At 36.0% G+C, this 21,233-nt stretch overlaps 1 pseudogene; it reads left to right on the forward strand.

Moving 5' to 3' along the window:
- Positions 1-1,102: 1,102 nt before the first annotated feature.
- LOC145539524 (large ribosomal subunit protein eL13 pseudogene) overlaps positions 1,103-21,233 on the forward strand; it is a 70,785-nt pseudogene continuing 50,654 nt past the window's right edge.

A 21,233-nucleotide genomic window follows, 5' to 3' on the forward strand; every position in this document is an offset into this window, starting at 1 on the left:
ATCCACACGTTGAACCTAAGCCTGTGTTTGGATATTGTTTAGATGTATGATAAAATAAGCTAGTTACTTCTTTTAGATGTTATTTTAGAGTTGATAAGAAGAAATAAAAATACAAAATGCTAGGCGGCACAGTGAAATCTGGGCTAATTATAGTGATCTGAGGGTTAAAAATGTATGCTTTTGTTTGTTTAAGCTGAAATGGTATATATAGATCATCATATATAATAACTTTCTCAGACTTTCTAAAAAACATGAGTCTAGGTTAGAGTATTATAACAAATATGAGGGATCAAGGCAGATTGACATATCCTGGAGGCTCAGGGGTCTTATAATGTAATCAGGGTGGCAGGACAGTCAGAGCAAACATAATTAACAGAATCAATTAGCAGATGTAGAGTGATAGAATGGAGATATAATTAATATGTTCTAAGGGCTTACTATTAATACTTTAGAGTACCATGTCATATTTTAAGAGGACAGTGACCAGGAAGAATAGGTTTTTGAGGTAGAAGGAAGATACTGAAATTTTGAGAAGAAACTAATTATACTTAATTTAGATTAAAAAAAAAAATAGGACCTCTGAATGATTAAAGTAAAGATATGTAGGATGTCTTCCCACCAGGGCCTCATTATCTGGAATATTATTACATCCAGTTTTTTCCTGAAGGGGTAGTCAGAGTCAGGTGGGTATGTTTCTATTATGTGACCCTCACTCCCTAAACCACAGCTGATTGAATAAAGGGTCAGCGGTTTCAAATTCATCAGGTTAGGAATAAAATATGGGCCCCAGTCCTAACTAATTTCCAATTGTTAAGATCAAATTTGCTCTTATTTTCTCTTGAATCATCTTCACTGATAAGCAGACCTAGGAACTGGTATGCCTTGGATAAGCCCTATGTCCCATATAGCTGTTTTTATTTTAGTATTTCCTACCTTCTTTCTATTGTTTTTGGGTTGACCAAAAAGGTCTTTTCAGTTTTTCTGTAAGATGTTACAGAAAAAAGCCAAACGAACTTTTTGATCAACTATTAGAATAGGAATTCTGCTTGCTTCCATTTTTAAGGGTTTATTTTAAGTCTTCTAAGTGACTTGCTTTCGAACTATGAAGACCATCAGAAAAAAACCTGGAGGACTTGTTGAAACACTGGTTTCGAGTTCCACCTTTACAGTTTCTGATTCAGTGGGTCCAGGGTAGAGCTCAGCATTTGCAGTTCCCAGTTGAGACTGATGCTCTTGATTCAGGGAACTACACTTTCAAGACCACTGTAAATTATGTAGGGTATCTTTTTTTAATTCTCACAGTAATCCTGTGAGATGGTAATAATTATTTCCTCCATTTTACAGTTGCGGAAACAGATGCTCAGATGTTAAAAGAAATTTGCTTCAAAATACACAGGTTAGAGGGAGCAAGCTATAGTCACTTCCCAAGTAATCTGATTCCAGAAACAATGGTCCTAACATAACATGGAGCCTGCCATGTAGCTTTGCTTATGCCTCAAGCCCCCTTTAGAAATGAGGCACTGTCTTGCATCTGCTGGCAGCTGACACCCTTGAATATTGCCTTGTTCTTGCTAAGCTTTCTTTTCAGTTCATATATCTTCATACTTAAATTCTGTTACCTGAGCTATTTTTAATTATGCTACAATCCTGAAACACCACTTGCTTAGGACCGACAAACAATTGTGACTCTTTATCACCACCTGGTGGCAGAAAGTACTATATAGCAGAAACTGTATGGCAGGGAGTGCTCAGTCACTCAGTGGTATCCAACTCTTTGCAACCCCATGGACTGCAGCCGGCTAGGCTCCTCTGTCCATTGGATTTCCCTGGCAAGGATACAGGCGTGGGTTGCCATTTCCTCCTCCAGAGGATATTCCCCACCCAGGGATCGAACTCACGTCTCCTGTGGCTCCTGCATTGGCAGGCAGATTCTTTACCACTGAGCCACCTGGGAAGCCCCATAGTCTACAGAAAACATAGTAATAGGAAGAGACAATGTTGAGTCTCAAAAACGCAGTGAAGTAGCAGTGTTGGTCATAGAACTGACAGCTGTTTACTTCATGTTCTCTGGCTGAGGTTAACAAAGATCCACAAGCCAGAGCAAGTATTGATCAGTTCCTTTTCTGGTCTTGTCTGAGACTAATTTTTATTTTATTTTCAAACGTAAAGCTGTCAACTAAGTAATATAGGAAATAATATATATTTTTTCCATTGTACTTTTTTTCTACATAAAAGCTTGTTGAAGTTTGGATAAAGTTAGTTGACAATGATTTGGAGGAATTCAGACTGGGTAAGAGTAATTGTCATTTTCAGTTATTAAAAAGTGAGCATAATAACCATATGATAAAACAGGTATTAACTACAATTCTTCAGAATTACCTGTTTCCAATTATCACTTACCTGTTACCAGTTTAAACTCTAATTGTTGCTTCATAATTATACACCAGGGGAGACAGTTCTGGAAAGGCAGAAGTGATCATTTTTGAATGCTTATATAGTCAATTCATCAACTGTGTGACTTTAATTAAATAATTTAAACTTTCTTAATCTCAGTTTCTCTGAATATAAAGCCAGGAGAATATTTATATAAATTACTAGCCTAATGCCTAGCCTATGATAAGTGGTAAATGAATTAATTATTACTAATACAAATGATGGAAGCTGCCCATACTTGGAATGTGAATTGGTAAGTAACATGATCTGCTAAACAAGTTATATTTTGCTTAGATTTATTATATGTTCACTACCTAAGAGCACGGACTTTGAAGCCAGACTAATGCATTCAAATCCTGGCTACTGTGCTAATTTAGCCTTGTGATCTCAAGCTTAAGTTCTCTAACCTCAGTTATTTTTTTTCCCATCTGTAAAATGGGGATGCTAATTATAACTACCTCATCGCATAACTGTGAGTAAAATGTGCTTTTGTATGTAAAATTACTTAGAACAGGTATGAACACATGGAATATTTTCAATAAATGTTTGTTGTTGTAATTGCTTTTGCTATCATTGTTCGCATTATTTACCAAGTAATGCATTAGGTTCCAAGACACTAACACTGTCCAAAATTATTAAAACACTTAGTTAACAGTAAAAAGGGAACATGCTGAAAATATTAAATTGTACTTAAATGTACTAAAAAAAAGTAAGCAAACATCTCAACTGCATGCCTGTATAACTTTAGTTTTACAAGATAGTTTAGTCAATCTTTCATTAATTTACTGTCCCTTACTTTTAGATAGAATATGTGAAACTTAAATTGGAATGAGTTTTGGAGTCTGTATCTGCTACCTTTTCTTTCTCTCTTCCTGTTGCCCCCCTGTCTCACATTACCTGCTGTTAGCATAGTGGAGGGAGGATAAGCCTGATAGCATTTTGGAGGAAATAGAGGGATATTTAAACAACCAGAAACCCATAATTATGCCTCAGTAGTCTCTTCTTTTCAAGGTTGACATTTAATCTACAGTAGTGAATAATTTAGGAAACCATTTAGTACTTAATTCCCAGGTGGCACCAGTGGTAAAGAATCTGCCTTGCCAATGCAGGAAACACAAGAGACACAGGGTTCGATTCCTGGGTTGAGACAATCCCCTGGAGAAGGGAATGGGAAGCCACTCCAGCATTCTTGCCTGGAGAATTCCATGAGCAGCGGAGCCTGGCGAGCTGCAGTCCATGGGGTTGCAAAGAGTCGGACACAACTGAGCACACACAGATGCATTCCTATAATTTAATATTTAAATTATATTAAGGCCAACCCATATTGTTGATGTTTGTTGTTGATATACTCAAGACACATTTATTTGCCTAATAGGATCTATTTAAAATACATGACCTTTAAATTTGTGTATTTGCCTAATTAAAGCAAAACATGCATATAATTGTCTGTCTACAGGTTTCAGTTTAAAAATCTGGACATAGTGAATAAAGGCAGGAATTTCATGTAAGACTGTCAGTACAACATTTTGTAATAGCCTTCACATGTTCTAAAATATAGGCAAACCATAATCAAAGAACCAGTAATTGAAAAGGAAATGCTCTTAATGTATTCCATTACCTTTGATCAAAATATCACTCAAAGTTTCCAGAATCAACTCATTCTTTCTACTGAGAATTTTTATGAATCATCCCAGCAGTTTGGCAAGTTCAGGACCTTGAGGAATCAGTTACCATTCCAGCGTGTTCATTCTTATTAACTCTTCTTGGTCTAAGATAATAATTGCTATTCCTTTCTTCTCTTGTACAATTGAAGGAAAGAAATATATGGCTATTCAGGAATAAAGAAAATAACCTTTTCTTTTCTTACCTTGGGAAGAAAGAAATGTGAAAAACTATACACTCCCATCATGAGCTAAAACTTCTAAGTGATACTTTTACACAACTGAACAATGTAAAGGAAGGAAATTCAGGATTACATTCCAATGGTAATAAATACTATGTTTTCAAAGTGCCTTCATACTTACGTGATTTTATTTTTATAAACATGTTAGCAAAGAGATGTTTCAACTCAAACTGTTTATTTTTTTCCCTACAAAGTATTCAAAGAACAATGGGCAGTTATACTTGCACTGTAAGAAATGTAATGTAAAGAACACATTAGTTAAACATCTATTGTTAAAGATACTCTAAAGTTTATGGTTATTATGTTGAATAAATGTCCCTTGAAAATGACCCTGGGATAAGTTGATTACCTGTAATCACTTGATTAATTTTGATACTTTCTTTTATCAGATATTATGCTTCTTATTTCATTGTGATGACTAGATGTTCAGAGATAAATGTAATGTTCACAGTAGTTATGTTAGCTTAGATAATTGCTTTTGGGTTATTTAAGAACACTGTGCATTTTCATTTATTTTTAACAGTCTTACTCTATGTCTTACAAAAAAGTTTCTAATTCTTCCTGAAAGCAAAGCATTATAATAAAATAGGAGAATTAATTCTTAGAGTGATCAAAGTTGGGCTATCTATAACATCATTAACATCTTGGAAAGGTTTATGTGGTATAGGCTGACAAATACAATAACTTCTTGCCAAGGGACTGAATTGTATTTAAAAAAAAAAATGTGTGTTTTCAACCACTTTTCATATTCCAATCAGGAAAATAAATGAATTTATGGCCAATCAAAAGAGGTGAAACAAATATTGGATCTCAATTTTTATTTTTGCATTGGTCTCAAGACTGACTTGTATGTAACATGAGACCTTAATTATCTGTCCATTGAAATGAGTCACATGTAAGGAGCATATGAATCAGTTTTTCTATGAAGAAATACACTAAAAAAACTGAATAAAATTTTTCACACATTCAACAGATTCTCACCCTTTTTGACTCCTGTGCATTAATTCAAGATGGAGAAAATAGATATTCATTATTCTAGAAGTGTTTGAATACATCTACCCTAGTTATTCTGAATTTTATATTTATAGTTTTTAGAGATGGAAAATATATACTTCAGCAATATTCTTGTCTGGCAGGTGCTTAGAAGAATGAGATGATTTTCCTATAGTCTTTCAAGTTCATGAATGAAACACTCTTGAGGCTAGGAATTTGAAAGCCTTGTACAGGGCCTAGTTAAGAATGTGGGCTCCAGAACAAATGATGTAGTGATCTTTAGCTTCAGTTTTCTCATCTGAAAATGGAAACATAATATCTACATGAAAGTGAAAGTCGCTCAGTGGTGTCAAACTCTTTGTGACCCTATGGACTATAGTCTGCCAGGTTCCTCTGTCTTTGGAATTCTCCAGGCCAGAATAGTGGAGTGGGTAGCCTATCCCATCTCCAGGGGATCTTCCTGACCCAGGAATCCAACCAGGATCTCCTGCATTGCAGGCAAATTCTTTACCAGCTGAGTAATAGGTCAATAAGGAGAATACATGGAAAGTACTTCATGTAAGTGGTATATTATTGTTTAGTCACTAAGTCATGTCCAACTCTTTTGTGACCCTTTGGACTGTAATCCAACAGGCTCCTCTGTCCATGGGATTTTCCACACAAGAATACTGGAGTGGGTAGCTATTTCCTTCTCTAGGGGATCTTCTGAACCCAGGGACTCAACCCCACATCTCCTGCATTGGCAGGCAGTTTCTTTTCCATTGAGCCATCTGGGAAGTCCTAAGTGGTATATGGTAAACACTAAATACTTTTCTGATTATTTAAAAAATACGTTTTTAATACCTTGTCCTAATGTCAGAAGTTTAGAGGGTTGTTCACTCTCTCTATTCGTAAATGTTTAATTCCCTTGGGTGTAGACTCCCTGTATGAATCACTAATTTGATATCTTGAAGGCCATGGAATAAGGGCTTCTATATAATTTACGAACTATTTGAAGAATAAAGAAAGATGAAATACCTTCAATATACTCTCATGATTTCCTAGGTACACACAATATGGACAAACCAAAATAAGGACAAAATCTTCCCAAATATTTAACATCAGAATTAAGTAATTATTACTCCTGTTCTGGCTATTGTTTTACCTGGCAGATGTAATGTTGCTTGGTCTCAGTTTCTATAACTATAAAACAGAGAATTTGACTTATCAGGCCAAGATTCCTTTCAAACCAAGACCTTCTTTTTCAGATGGTTGGATGAAAATGATTTCTTCTAGAAATCTAGTCTCATATCTATCAGTATTTTCCCACCTACTTTTTAAAATCAGTAGTGATGATATGCTTTAGAACTCAATAGAAAATTGGGACAGATTTTCCAAGTCATTCAGCTGTGGTAGAACTTGAACCTTAGCAATAATTTAGGGGTAAGAGAGCTTTCTCAGTATGTAAAAGGTATCTGTGGACACACGGGAGCTGGGAGCAGCTGTAGTCATCAGAATTCTTAACTATATCTGACTATTAGTGTGACAGAGACCTTCCTTTGGCTAATAATTTTCCTTTCTTCCTGTCTCCATTTTCTGTCTCTCCTTTGCTCAGCCAGCCTCCATCCTATAAGTGTAGACAGAGAGCCCACACTTTCAGGGCCCCAGTTCTTTCTATACTGTAATTACATATAAGATATTTACAGTAAATAATTTCTTATTGAGGACATATTATATCAGAGGCACATTCTGCTAACTCTATTACATACTTTACAGTGCAACTTCATGTTTTATGAGTTAGGTGATTATGTGTCCCAATAAGCAGTGCTACTTATGCTATTTATCTCTATTGTCCCAGTATCATTAATGATTGTTCCCCTTTTATTTCCCAAAGTGACCCATTTAAGACAACAAATTATATAGTCATGATATCTGTATATTAAATGAGTTTCCTAGGGCTGTTGTAACAAATTACACAAACTTGGTGACTTAAAATAATAGAAAGTTATTCTCTCACAGTTCTGGAAGCCAGAAGTCTGAAATCAAGATGTCAGTAGGGTTATACTCCCTCTGAAGACTTTGAGGATGAATCCTTTCTTGCTTTTTCCAGCTTCCAGTGGTGCCTGACATTCTTGATTTGTGATATCATATTCCCCTCAGTCTCTGGGCTTCCCAAGTGGTGCTAGTGGTTAAGAAACCACCTACCAGTACAGGAGAACATAAGAGAAGGGGGTTCAATCCCTGGGTCGGGAAGATGCCCTGGAGGAGGGCATGGCAACCCACTCCAGTACTCTTGTCTGTAGAATCCCATGGACAGAGGAGCCTGGCCAGCTACAGTCCATAGGGTCATAAAGAGTCAGACATGACTTAAGTGACAGCACCCTTGCACACATCCCCTCAGTCTTTACTTCCATCTTCACATGGCCTTCCTCTCTGTGTCTTTGTGTCTTTCTTCTATCTCTTATAAAGACTTACTGACCTTAAGACCTACCCTAAACCAAAATAAGGCAATGGCACCCCACTCCAGTACTCTTGCCTGGAAAATCCCATGGATGGAGGAGCCTGGTAGGCCACAGTCCATGGGGTCGCTAAGAGTCAGACACGACTGAGCAACTTCACTTTCACTTTTCCCTTTCATGCACTGGAGAAGGAAATGGCAACCCACTCCAGTATTCTTGCCTGGAGAATCCCAGGGACGGCGGAGCCTGGTGGGCTGCCGTCTATGGGGTCGCACAGAGTCGGACACGACTGAGGCAACTTAGCAGCAAACCAAAATAATCTTATTTCAAGACCATTACCTAAATTACACTGCAAAGACCCTTATTCCAAATTAGGTCACATTCTGAGGTTTAGGGTAGACATACCTTGTGAGCACTATAAGTCAACCCAAAATTCATATATGTGTGTGTTATAAAATACAAAATTAGCAAATAAAGGAAAATTGTGTCTTGTTAAAATTGCCTATGAAAAATTCCCCATATAGTACTGCATACACAATATTGAATATATCATCTCTATATAGTAATTTTTATTCACATTAAAGTTTGAAACTTGGCAAACTAAAAGCAAAAATATAAGGAAAGCCCATGTTCAATTATAAGGAAATTTGAATATTTTGTTAGATTTTTAAGATGATGACCAACATCCAGGTCTTAAAGGGGGAAGCATGGAGAATTAAGAAAAAATACTGTCTCCAGAGTACACTTCATTCTGTTATATTAAGCCTGCTCAAGGTTAGTAGACATTAATAAGTTCAATTTGCAAGAATTAAGTGAAATAGTTAATCCTTTCTTAGTTATATCCCATTTAATCCTTATTTCCAATTCATAAACTCTCCTTACATCACAGGAAATAAGTTTTTGGCTCACAGATGTTAAATTTCCAGGCTAAACTCACAACTAGACAGTTGTATAACTAATATTCTAGTCCTGATAGTAAAACAGATTCTTTGAAATATGTGTTTGATAGGAATGAATGATTATATAATAATTATATTAGATGTAATAATTATATATAGCAGGTATAATGTAATATAAATAACATATATGACAGGGTTTAATAATATATACTAATCAGATAATTAGATAACACTTTTGATAACAAATGAAATAACTTTTAAATTAGTATTTTTAAAAAGTAATTTGCACTAATAACTTTAAAAAATAAAAATGGTGCTGAAGGGGGAAAACATGTACACTCATGGTGGATTCATGTCAATGTATGGCAAAACAAATACAATATTGTAAAGTTAAAAAAAAAAATGACTCCGGAAAAAAAAAGAAAATACCTAAAAGTAATAGCTAAAACAAGAAAAAATAAATAAAAATGGTAATAAAGATGTAAAGATTATTTTTATAATTCTTATAGGTTTCCCAGTTTGTCTAGAGAAATTACTATGATTCTAACATGTATTTTCTATGCATTAATGAGAATTTTCTATGCATATGTAAGCATATACATGTAATAATATAAAACACTCAGAATCCTTTTAATTTTATGCAAATCAGATCAAACTAGGCACAATGTTCTATAATCATTTTCACTTAATAGAAAAAAAAATACTGTCATATAGATCTTTCTTATTCTTTGTAACTGCTGCCTCCCATGTATGGATTTTTAAAAATAATATATTAGATGGTTTTATAAATAATGCTCCAAACAATATAATAGGTATTTTTGAAAATATGTGTTATAGTTTCAAGATTAATTGCTTTAAATAGAAATCCTTTGTCAAAAGGCATGCACATTTTGAATATTGAAAGATGCTATCAAGTAAAGGACATGATACATTTTGAAACGAAAATATATTGTTGAACATTTATAATTGTTATAAATTCATTCTTACATTGAACCAAAATCAGTCTTACTGTAAATTTCAACTACTGGTCCTGCTATGCCATTTGGAAGAATAAAAAATAAGTATTTTCACTCATCACTGTAACATACATTTGAATGTTTTTTAAAAGCCCCATGTGAATATTTTCATCTGCCTGTAAAACATTCTGTTAGTGCAGCTATTCATCTTTGCTATAATTACCAGAACTTTTACCTTCCTTTTTATAATCCTCTGATTAAATTTAGTTTATCAATATCTGTTTTTATGTGTAATGCCAAGTACAGTCTTATGGTGAACAAACAGATTCCCCTTAGGATTGATGTGGTCCAAGGGACAGCCCTCCTATATCCTCACCTCATATATCAGTGTGCAACAACACACTGTTTCGTTTGTTGAATTTATTTGTTAAATTGAAATAATTGAAGCTACATTCCATCATGGCCTAGACATATATTTGTCCTACTTAGTATGAGATAAAACATATATTATTTTAGACAGAAATTTTTAATGAGTATATACTACATTGGTAACATTTCTTTTTTTCTGAAAGCATCATAAACCATTTGTTTAGCAGCTGGTTCTAGTACTTTTGTGGGAATTAACATTGTTCATACTTCTCCATAGTTTCTATTACTTATCTGTTCCTTGTTTAGAAGATTATAAATCATTCCTCCAGTTTTCTCTGCTGTTTCTCAAAGATCTCTCCAAGTTTGCTAAGTTTTGCTCTAAGATCATATCAAGCAAATCTCAGTACCCTGAGATAAATTAATTTGGATCTTGATCCTAAATATTTTGGATAGGCACCCTCCTGCTATCTTCTAACCTGGTCTCAAATATCTCTGAATGATGTTTTCTAAACCCTATAGAATTTGAGTATTTTTCTCTCAAGGAGTCAAAAAAGCTTTGTTTTGTTTTTTCTTTTTTGTGTATGTATATACACCATCTTCTGGAGAGCTGTTCATTTCTACAATTATGTTTTATCAGAATCTTTAGAATTTTATTTTCATAAAATCTAGAAATTCATAGATTTCATGGTGGTATTTTCATCAAGAAGATTGTACATTCTTTATATGAAGCCTCTGAATAAAATATCTGTGATAAATTCCTCTTTCTGATTATTCAAGTAGGTCCATAGGACATTATGGTCTGCACAGTGTCAGAATTGTAAGGTGTTTCAAGATTTGCTACCCATTTAATCTGTAATTCTCTGGGGAAAGAATACTAGAAACAAAATATGGGCATTTAAAAATAGGGCTTAATTTTCTCATGTCCCAGGATAGTACAATTATGGTATCACAAGGACTAGTCCTCTATTTTTATTCTTTTGATTGTAAATAACTAGTACTCCTAGTAATAGAAATAGACAAGGAGTCAATGATTTAAGAAGATATGATGACAGAACTAAAACCACATGTAACTTAGAGCCAAGGGTATGTTATAGGTATGGGGGGACTTTTTCCATCTGGTGTATGAGCTTGTAAATCCCTTGGCAGAACTTCAGACTTTACCACCAAAGTCTTGTAACTTCAGAGAAGAGTGAAAATAGCCAGGTTCTGGGGTATCTTAAAGAGTTAGCTAGATCTAGCCCACCATAAGTGTTAAATTGTGATATCTAGAGTTTTTATCTTGAGAAGTGATTCAGTTTTGCTTTATATGTTATATTAGTGGTATTTATGTTATTTTAATACAAAGAAAATCTAAGCATTGAGTATTCCTTTCAGAACTCCTGGTGAAACTCACAGTCCAGGAAGATGTCTCATATTTAAAAAAAACAGATTTATTGATATATAGTGGACAAATAATTAACTGCACATATTGCAAGTGTACAATTTAATGTTATGACATATACACACATGCATACACACACACATATATGTATATATATATGTATGTATTAGTGAAACCATCACCACAATCAAGATAATGAACATATCCATCACTCAAAACCTTCCTGTGCCCCTTTGTAATTCCTCCCTTCTACCTGTCTCTGACATCTCCCCATGAGTAATCTCTGATCCACTTTCTGTCACTATAGATTTGTTAGTATTTCTAAAATTTTACATAATCAGATTCAAACAGTATTTACTATTTTCCCCCATTTTTTACTCTATATAATGGTTTTGAGATTCATCCGTATTATAGCATGTATAATTTGTTCTTTTTTATTGTTAAGTATTATTCCATTACATTCTAATGATAGACATTTGGGTTGTAGTTTGAGGATATTACAAATAAATGAACACTCATGTGCAAATCTTTGTATGAGCGTATGTTCTGTATTTATACTGCGGTTTTGTGGCAACCGAGTACACATACCCTTGATAAGAAGCATGGCCTTAATATACTCCCAAGAGTATACTTCTGGAGTATAAGCCTTGCACATGGCTTGTGGTCAGTCAATGAGTTTTTTGGTTTTTTTTTTTAGTCAATGAGTTTTAGAGTGAATAAATAAATAAATGAAGACTTTGTAAAAAAAAAAAAAAACCAGAAATGCTATTATGTAATGAAAAGGATCTTCAGTTGAGTCAGGAAATTTCAACAGCTATCCTACCATGAAGCATTATGGCTATGGCAACCCCACAGACTACAGCTTGCCAGGCTCCATTGTCTGTGGAATTCTCTAGTCAAGAATACTGGAGTGGGTTGTCATTTCCTTCTCCAGGGGATCTTCCTGACCCAGGGATTAAACCTGGGTCTCCTGCATTGCAGGTAGATTCTTTACTGTCTGAGCCACCATCATGAAGCATTATGCAAGTATTTAATCTCTTACATTGTAGCTCCTTTACCTGTAAAAAAGAGATAATGTAGGTATATGATTCTTTTGCCACAATACTGAAGTCTCAAATCTCTAAAAACCAAGAAATTTTTTATGATAATTTGGTGGTAAAACTTAACCAACCAGACCTGTATTGGTTTACTGGGAAAATCAGGCATAAACCAATGAGAAGCTATTTTTAGCTTTATTTATCTCATTTACTGTATTTTGATATGTTGCTGCAAAAATGTTAATGAATTTGATTATATGTTACTGCTCCAGATCCCATTGATATATTACATAATGTACACTTTACACATTGTATTATCCTGCTACAAATACCACTATTTACTTTTGAAACACGTCTGACACCTTAGTAGGGATTGTGAGCTCTTTATTTACCTATATTAGAATTAGATATGGTTATAGATAGAAAACAGACACATGCAAATGGCTCAAATAAGAGGTTTATTTCTCTCTCATGCAAAAGCCCAAACATAAGCAGCTTCAAGTTTTAAAATGGCTGCTTTTTGGAGGCCAAGTCTCCTTCTGTCTCCTGATTCTGTTGCATAATGTTTAATCATAAGGTCATGTCACAGGTAATACAGCTGCTTGAATACCAGCCATTTCTTTTACTTTTCAGCCAGCAAGAAGGAGGAAGAGGAGAGTGATCTAGATCATGGCTCTTAAGGACACTTCCCAGAAATTGTACACACTACATTGGTCGGGCATTAATGACATGGAGTTATCTAGCTCAAGGGAAGGAAGAAAGTGTGATTTTTTTTTTAAGACTATGATAAGTCCAACTGAAAATGGAAGGTCCTATTACTAAAAAAGAAGGAAATAAAAATTAAGAAAAACTGTAGTTTTGCCCCACTGCCCTCATATTTTATTAGGTAGTTGTGGTAATAAAGAGAAATAATAGACATAGAAATAACCTGAGTTAAAAGCTTTGCCTTAACTATAGGTTTATAACAAGAAGGATCTTAAATAGGGTATTTTTTTAAACAAATATTCTCACAGGGTTTTGAGGTATCATTTTATTGTTTCTGAGTATCAGTGGGATTTTATTGTAAATGATGAGCAAAGGCTAATTTCTAATATTACTCAGATTTTCTCACTTGTTTTTTTAGTGGACTAGGAAATCTGGTGTCTTTCTAAAGACACTTGAACATTTGGCATGTTTCCAGAAAGCCATAATACAAAGTTGAAACAGCTTTAGCTTCAAACATAGCTTTGTTCACTTTCTAGCCACCCCCTCCCCAACTAGTGCACACACACGCGCGCGCACACACACACACACACACACACGAACACACACATTTCTGAATCTTTTCTTAGAACTGTGAACTTGGTAACAACTCTGTGGCTAGTAATTCTTATTCTCACTTACTTGTGCAAGTGCTAAAATAATTTTCTAAATATCCTTTCTATTTTTGCAGGATGACTCTTTTAATACTTGCTATCATAACTTAAAACAATAAAAGCCACAAGGCAATCTAAACAAGAGAAGAATAAAAGCAGAATAATTAAATTCAGTTTCATTTAGGTATTAGAGGATGTATGTTTCTATAAGTTGAATATAATTTTGATAAATAGGTAAACAGTCTTGGCACAATTTATTGATACATCCTCTCCATGCAGTAGATGACTGGAATTCTGCCTCTTTGCCTATAACTGGTTGTCCAGTCACTCAGTTGTATCTGACTCTTTGTGACTCCATGAACTACAGCCCACCAGACTCTTCTGTCCATGGAATTTCCCAAGTGAGAATATTGGAGTGGATTGCCATTTCCTCTTCCAAGGCATCTTCTCAATCCTGGGATCGAACCCAGGTCTCCTGCATTGCAGACGTATTCTTTACCACTGAGCCCTCAGGGAAGCCCTCTGTAACTGGTTAAATGAGTTCAATTTAGGCAACAAAGATTAAGATATCTAACTTTCCTGGGTCCAAGCTACATTTTTCACCTCTATCGTGCCTTCAATAAAGATAATATATTTTACTCCTCCTTGATTGCTGCACCAGCTTACAAACTAGCTTAGAATCTGAAGAGAAAATGGGATAATGCAGGCCCCCAAAACCCAGCAATACAAGATGGACAATTATCTGATAAATGGAGGATGGTTGGTTGAGTGAATAAATGAGCCAGGGAGCTTTCCAATGATAAAGAGGCCCTAGATGTTCAGTGAGTGATCTTTATATTCCAAAATAATGTTTGAGCTATGCATAAGAAAAATAAGGGCATTTCTGTTCTAGTGAGCAGAGAGTTAGAATTTGACTTCAAGTAAATATGGAGGGAATTAATCCAATGTGCTGGTGAGGCTTTTTGGGGAGAGGGTGGACTGGTGGCTGTTACCTAAGGAGAAGCTCTGTAATTCAACCAGAAGGATTCCTGGGATATCTATATCCTGGGATATCTACATCTGGTGGCTTCCCACATGATGCAGTGGTAAAGAATCTGCCTGCCAATGCAGAAGATGCAAGAGACGTGTGTTCCATCCCTTGGTTGGGGCCATCCCTTGGAGTACAGAATGACAACCCACACCAGTATTCTTGCCTGGAAAATTCCATGGACAGAGGAGCCTGGCAGGCTTCAGTCCATGGGGTTGCAAAGAGTCAGACATGACTGAGCATGCAGACTACATCTCTAGGAATAGTCTCAGTCACACTTACCAATCTTCTAGTCAGTCAGTCAGTCAGTTCAGTCGCTCAATAGTGTCTGACTCTTTGAATCTTGTTTTATAATAATTCTGGTAAATGTTTATTTTGGTTTAAAAAATTATGAGATAAATACAAGCTGGGGCTGATTTCATACAATAAACATGCTGTTAGCAGAGTCAAACCAGGATGGATTTTGGACTGGTGCTTAGGAAGTGTAATTGGCCAAGGGATTTTGTCCAAAGGCTATCAATAAGTGTGTGTCTCTGTTCTCAGCACAGCTTACCCTCTTTGTGTCCCTCACTCTTTTCTACTTACTGCTCTATCACTCAGGATAAAATGCTCATTTTCCTAAAGGATTTAGGGAATTCAGTCTTGATGGCTCCACAGTGTCCACACAGATGCTCTAGTTAAAACAGAAGAAGGCCTCTGGGTTGGTGCCTTATTTTATTCTATGAGTTTCCATCCAATGAAAGGGAAATATAACGGTTGATTTTTTTCCCTTAGGTTTTCACCATGAACAGACACATTCAGAACTTTTACCAAGGGCAGTCCTTGAGAACATTGTGCTACAGCTGGTTTTTATTCTTGCTCCTAGGTGGCCTTGCTGAAATACAGTTTTTCTCTTTAAATGCATCAATGTTTGGCTGGAAAGTGTAAGTAAATTGAGGGCCTTCTAGTTTGCATGAATAAATTTGTATTAACTTAAAATGTTAGAAATTTACAACTCCATTAGACCAAAAAAAGAAAATAGGCTCAGTGTATTTTAGAACTGAATTTTTGTACTTTTAGAGACTTTAGAGATAATCTAAATGGAATGTCTTAAAAACGAGGAAGCCAAGCGGCAGAGATGTTAAAGGAATATTCCTAACATTACACAGCCATCAAGTGTCAGAACTAATATTAGAACCCATGTCTCCCAGAGTCCAGTCCAAGACACCTTTTTTTTTTTTTTTAATACCATGTTGTCATTTTCTTAAAAAAAAAATTATTATGGTTGTTTCCTGGAAGTCAACTGACTGATGCAAATAAGAATGTCTGCTATGGTAAATATTGCCCAGCATTGTGCTGTTGGAGGTAAAGGGATGGCTTTCAGATAGTAACTCTTTGTGGGGGTCAGAAAGTTTCCTTTCTCCCTCTATCTCTGCCTTTCTCTTTCTCTCTCTCTTTTATTATGAATACTCCTCCTATTTAGTAGCTCTTAGCTTCTCCACTTAAGTCTCCTTTTCTCCACAAAAGAGTTGGTTATAAAGATGTTAGTAAACATGAATCTCCTCAGATTTGCTGAATGTTTGTGAATCTTACTTTTATCAGCAACAACAACAATAAAGTTTGTCTTGCAGAAGAGGCTCAAGGACCTACCTCATCTTTTCTGATCTTAGAGCTGATACCAGCTCAAGTAGATTGTGGAAACCTGTGTCGGTTCTTCCAAAGATAATAAGGAACAGACCGTCTGAGTGTCTGTTGAAAAGAGGAGAAAAGCTGCTGTCTGCCTTTGTATTCCCCAGAGGGCGAGAGCTATTGTGAGGAAGCAGACAGGCCCTGTGCCGCAGCCTGGCTCACAATGGCACATGCTAGTGACGAGAGACATAACATTGGCGCTGTGGCTCCTGCATGGCTGCAACTATTGATACAAGTTGTGTAGACTTGTAGTTATTACGACTTCAATCGAAATGCTGCATTCCAAGTGGTAATCAGTACCATACACGCATTTCCAGTGTGCACTCCTCACCCTAATTAAACAAAATTTAAAAGTGATGGAAGGCCACATTTGAAAGCAAGTTGTCCCTTCTATGGATTAAATTATCTTTTTATAAAGATTACTTTAACACTTGAATAGAGACAAACAGAAAGAAAAGCAACATTTACTTTATTACTGAAGGAAGGCAAAAATTTTAACATGCACAGATAAATTGAATGGGACTGTCTTTCATGTCTGTAGAGGATGTATCATACATACGCAGTGCTTTGCAGTCCAGCATGTTTAAGTTCTGTGTGTGTTATATGGCGGGAACAATAAATACAACTCAATTAACTGAAAAAAAAATAAATTCTGTGTGTGATGTGTGCACTTGTACATGTGCAAAGCAGTAACCTAGAGAAATTAGAGTTTTAAAATGAGAGAGGGACTTTAATATGGCCTAATCCAACCATTCCATTTTACAGTTATAGTAATTGAAATGTATGGAAGATTAAGGATTTGTCTTTTAGTGGAAAAATAAGAACACAAATCCAAATTCTGTTGAGTTTTCATTTTGCTCTGTTGGCCAAGATTTTTACCAGAAATTGTCAACCTCATTCACTGAATCCCTTGATTAGTGGAAAACTCTGAAATTTAATCCCATTATAACTCTGTTTGTACAGGCAACCCAAAGTGAGCAATTTATACCATATTCTGGTTAATTTAGTCATTTTTATTTCTTATCTGAAGAAGAATTTTGAAAGTTGCTTATATCAAACAAGACGATCTATATTTTTGACTGGATAAAATTTTTTAGATAATTTGTTATCTCTCTACTGGTATAAACATATTAATGGATGGTATTGTTTTCCATTAGAAGGAAAGTTTTTACATAAAGTTTCTAGCAAATTATACTATCAAATTCATACCACCAGAAAAGAATTAAAAAAAAAACTGGAGAAGGAGAACATAAGGAATCTTTTGCCAGGTGGTAATATAAGAATGCAGGGCCACACTTTCCCTGTAAAAATTAGGTTTTTGGAAAAAGGAGAGACTTCATATCAGTTTCTAAGTGTGTTTGAAAGTTTATTATACAGGTGATAACAACTGAAAAGAGAAAATAGACTTAAATCATCAGTTCTCAAACCTTAACATGATAATTGGACACTTGTTTAAAAATAAATTTCTGTTTTCCACCTGAGAGATTCTTTAGCTTTGAGTTAAGACACAAAAATCTATAATTTTAACAAGGAGTGATAGGATACTGTTACAGGTAATATGGGGCCACACTTAAGAAACTCTTATTTCAGCTATAGCATAAGGAATTTAGGTTATACTGAAGTAAAAAAAAAAAAGATAGTCCAATTAGGATCATAATGAATTGCCATGTGAAAAAGTAGAGTTTCTTTTTCAGAGCACTGTTTAACAATAATTATAAGTTACTTCTCATAAAGAAGCTCTCCTACTCAAATAATCTTGGGAAATCTGTATGATATAATCAAAATTTAGGTATTTATGGCATATATTTCTATACAAAAGTTGTTGCTGTTGTTCAGTCACTAAGTTGTGTCTGACTCTTTGTGAACCCACGGACTGCAGCACACCAGGCTTCCCTGTCCTTCACTATCTTCCAGGGTTTGCTCAAACTCATGCCATTGAGTCAGTGATGCCATCCAAGCATCTCATCCTCTGCTGCTCCCTTCTCCTCCTGCCCTCAGTCTTTCCCATCATCAGGATCTTCCAGTGAGTCAGCTCTTCACATCAGGTGGCCAAAGTATTAGAGCTTCAGCTTCAGTATCAGTCCTTCCAATAAATATTCAGAGTTGATTTCCTTTAGGATTTACTGGTTTGATCTCCTTGCTGTCCAAGGGACTCTCGAGAATGTTCACCAGCACCACAATTCGAAAACATCAATTCTTTGCTACAGCAGTATAGAAGTTTTTCTAACTCTGTTTAAACCAGTTTTCTAAATTTACTTAATTGCAGAATCCATTTTTACTTAAATAAAAATCTTATTTATGTTACATTGAATCTATTATAAGAAAAGCCACTTGAAGAAACACTAAAGTAACAGAAAAATTTTAAACATTAGGGTTGATGTGCAAATACCTATATTATCAAACACCCAAAATGCCTGCTATGAAATCCCTTTACATGTGAAAGATGTTTGCGCTTTGGAACTTTGCGTTTTGCTGTTGTTGTTCTTCTGGCTGAGTATTTCTTGAAAGAATCTCCTCCATTTCTAGAATACCCTATTTGTATTTACTTAATTTATCTCCTTCTTGATCAGAAGTGCTCTTAGCTATAGCAGCTAGTGTTGTTATCCAATTTAAGTATTTCATGCCTACTTACGTATTTAGTTACAGTCATTTAGTTACCACTTTTGGACAGTGACAAAGTGATAGAACAAAGAGTTTTCTGAACAATTCCAAGAGAATTTGAAATGTGTCTTGTCTTTATGCAAAAAGTCCAACTCCAGCCCTGACATGAGCAAACCATCTTCTGTCTCCATATCTGTCTGCTCACAAGCATTTGAAGTCTACTGGAGAAAGTCACAGAAGTAGAGATGAGTTCCACCATGAATTCATGATCACCAACTTCAGAGACCTTCCCTGTTACCCTTCTATTCTACTATACATTTCTCACACACTTACCAATGACAATTGCGGAAATTCTCTCATTCTATCTAGCTTCCTCTTTTTCTTTCACCTCAATATAAACCCCAGCCTTACCTTATGAGAAAATAGAAGCTGTGAACTGGAAAGCATAGAAATAAACCTAGATCTGCCCCTATATGTCAATGATTCAAATTTATGTCTCTTGCTTTCTCAGTTCAGTTCAGTTCAGTTGCTCAGTCGTGTCTGACTCTTTGCGACCCCATGAACCACAGCACGCCAGGCCTCCCTGTCCATCACTAACTCCCTGAGCCCACCCAAACCCATGTCCATCGAATTGGTAATGCCATCCAGCCATCTCATCCTCTGTCGTCCCCTTCTCCTCCTGCCCCCAATCTGTCCCAGCATCAGGGTCTTTTCCAATGAGTCAGCTCTTCTCATCAGTTGGCCAAAGTATTGGAGTTTCAGCTTCAACATCAGTCCTTCTAATGAACACCCAGGACTGATCTCCTTTAGGATGGACTGGTTGGATCTCCTTGCAGTCCAAGGGACTCTCAAGAGTCTTCTCCAACACCACAGTTCAGAAGCATCAATTCTTTGATGCTCAGCTTTATTTATAGTCCAACTCTCACATCCATACATGACCACTGGAAAAACCATAGCCTTGACTAGACGGACCTTTGTTGGCAAAGTAATATCTCTGCTTTTTAATATGATATCTAGGTTGGTCATAACTTTCCTTCCAAGGAGTAAGCATCTTTTAATTTCATGGCTGCAGTCACCATCTGCAGTGATTTTGGAGCCCAGAAAAATAAAGTCAGCCACTGTTTCCACTGTTTCCCCATCTAACTCCCATGAAGTGATGGGACTGGATGCCATGATCTTAGTTTTCTGAATGTTGAGCTTTAAGCCAACTTTTTCACTCTCCTCTCTCACTTTCATCAAGAGGCTCTCTAGTTCTTCACTTTCTGCCATAAGGGTGGTGTCATCTGCATATCTGAGGTTATTGATATTTCTCCCGGCAATCTTGATTCCAGCTTGTGTTTCCTCCAGCCCAGCAATTCTCATGATGTACTCTGCATATAAGTTAAATAAGCAAGGTGACAATATACAGCCTTGACGTACTCCTTTTCCTATTTGGAACCAGTCTGTTGTTCCATGCCCAGTTCTAACTGTTCCTTCCTGACCTGCATACAGATTTCTCAAGAGGCAGGTCAGGTGGTCTGGTATTCCCATCTCTTTCAGAATTTTCCACAGTTTATTGTGATCCACACAGTCAAAGGCTTTGACATAGTCAATGAAGCAGAAATAGATCTTTTTCTGGTACTCTCTTGCTTTTTTGATGATCCATTGGGTGTTGGCAATTTGATCTCTGGTTCCTCTGCCTTTTCTAAAACCATCTTAAACATCTGGAAGTTCACGGTTCATGTATTGCTGACGACTTGCTTGGAGAATTTTGAGCATTACTTTACTAGCGTGTGAGATGAGTACAATTGTGCGGTAGTTTGAGCATTCCTTGACATTGCCTTTCTTTGGGATTGGAATAAAAACTGACCTTTTCCAGTCCTGTGGCCACTGCTGAGTTTTCCATATTTGCTGGCATATTGAGTGTAGCACTTTCACAGCTTCATCTTTTATGATTTGAAATAGCTCAACTGGAACTCCATCACCTCCACTAGCTTTGTTTGTAGTGATGCTTCCTAAAGCCCACTTGACTTCACATTCCAAGATGTCTGGCTTTAGGTGAGTGATCACACCATCGTGATTGTCTGGGTCGTGAAGAACTTTTTTGTACAGTTCTTCTGTGTATTCTTGCCACCTCTTCTTAATATCTTCTACTTCTGTTAGGTTCCTACTGTTTCTGTCCTTTATTGAGCCC

This window comes from Giraffa tippelskirchi, chromosome 2 (genome assembly GCF_054371585.1).
Source record: "Giraffa tippelskirchi isolate mGirTip1 chromosome 2, T2T-mGirTip1v1.2.pri, whole genome shotgun sequence".
NCBI lineage: Eukaryota > Metazoa > Chordata > Mammalia > Artiodactyla > Giraffidae > Giraffa > Giraffa tippelskirchi.